Here is a 2,163-nt window from a genome sequence, read left to right as displayed (position 1 = left end):
ACAAAAATTTCGTATCGAAATGAAATCAATCGTCACGTTCGACAATTTAAATCAAAGCAAATAACGAAAATAAATGTGTGTGTGTGTGTGTGTGTGTTCTAGGTTGTTCTATAATTTTAACCGAGATTAACATTATTTTTGCATATATTTGACTTTTTTTTAGATGTCATGCTTACTTTACTTACTTTACCGGCTAGCAGGAAGTCGTATTAAAAATAACAAAAAAAAAAAAAAGAAAAACACACGACAGAGTTAAAACGCTTACGATGACTACTAATGATACCTAAATAAGACGACAACCTTGAATTAGAAGATGTACCATGCTGTGCAACATTACGTATTACCAAGGAAATTGTTGATTTAATCAAGCCATTCTTTTTTCTTTTTTTTTTTAACATACCTACACAAAACAACACACGATTTAACAAATTTTCAAACGAAAAATCGATTAGTATATTTGTAGACTCGATATAATAACAACCAACTATCCTACGAGATTCGTTCATTCAAATTATTAAACATCAATTGTGTTTATATATAATCTATTACAAAAATAATAATCCATATAAAGTATATTTTATCGTGGGTTTTTATTTCTTTATTGGTATCAACTTGTACAACGTAATCTTCGATATATAAATGGAAACAAAAGTCCGATAAATTCGATATTTATTTTCGTTTCTTAACACCAAACACCAAAGTATTAATGAATTTCTTTTTTTTTTTTTAAATACTTTTAACGTGGCTTAAAAAATGTTTTCAGCTTTGATAATAAAAAACACCAAAAAACAAAACAAAACAAATATAAAGAAATTTAAAATAAAAATCGCATATATAACTAAAACTTCTATATTCGTAAATAGACATTTTATGTCAGAGGACAAAGTGCATCTATGTCCGTTGTGTTTTAACGTTAAAAACGGAACCAAGGATATCGATACGATATATCTCGAGGATGACCCCAGTTCGATAACGTGCCTCCATCGTCCTTTTACATATTCAAGGTCTCTGTCTCGTATTCTAAAATTACTATTTCAATTCGACCGGTAGTCTCGTGTTGTGTTTCACTCACGTTACTGTTAAACCTTATACATACATACATATATACACGTACACATTTATATATTCTTTCTATACACGCATCATGCATATACATATACATATATATGTATGTGTAGAAAACCTTAGGTACACGTATGGAAATATGCATTCATGCATACATACATGCATTCATATATATGCAACAGAGTTTACTAGAATGATTACATATGTTTGTGTGTGTGTATGTGTGTGCATGTGTGACGTTCATTGCTTTACTTTTTCGATTCTGACGTCGCGGAAGAATACGAGCACGCCTTATCGGGTTGAAACCTTCGACAACGAGTCTCACGACATGCCAGATCTATTTTAATGCAATTGTCCTTCGAAAGGAAATCGAAGTGTGAAACCTTCGTCAGAATCGAATCCGACCTCGACCTTGCGAACTTCCCTTCCTTCCTTTTACTCCCTCGAATTAATTTTCTAAATTTTTCTTATACTTTCTTCTTTCTTTTCTTTTCTTTTTCTCTTTTACGTTTTTTATCCCCACAAACGAGCCTTCGAATCTTCTACACCCCTGAGAATTCGTCTACGAGTTTTTTATTTTTTGTTAGAAACAAAAATTTGTCATAGATACAATATCATTTTGAGAATGAATGACTTTTTCTTTTCTTTTTTCTTCAACTGTGGGATAAAATGAGAGAATATTTTGTTTAATGGTGTTTACTAAAGTTATCATCGTTCCAGGCTTTATGTGTTTAATCGTCTTTTAGATTTTATTTTTTATTTTTATCACGTTAATTGTATAAGAATATTAATAGTCTTGAGAAGAAATATATTCTTTGGAAGTTTGTAGTAATAACAAACAATAATAAAATTCTAATTAAATTTGACGCGTTCTATTTTTGAATAATTTATCTTGAATTATTAACAAAATTTTTGTGAAATATCTTTAATTGACGATATATATCATCTCTCATACAATATTAAGTTGCATTCAATTTTAAAAAAGTTTGAGTTTCAATTTAAAACAAAAATTTCGTATCGAAATGAAATCAATCGTCACGTTCGACAATTTAAATCAAAGCAAATAACGAAAATAAATGTGTGTGTGTGTGTGTGTGT

Source organism: Polistes canadensis, unplaced genomic scaffold (assembly GCF_001313835.1).
Source record: "Polistes canadensis isolate GaletaPanama2010 unplaced genomic scaffold, ASM131383v1 scaffold_298, whole genome shotgun sequence".
NCBI classification, from domain to species: Eukaryota; Metazoa; Arthropoda; class Insecta; order Hymenoptera; family Vespidae; genus Polistes; species Polistes canadensis.
The sequence above is the reverse complement of the archived record's forward strand: the minus strand, read 5'-3'. Positions refer to the sequence as shown.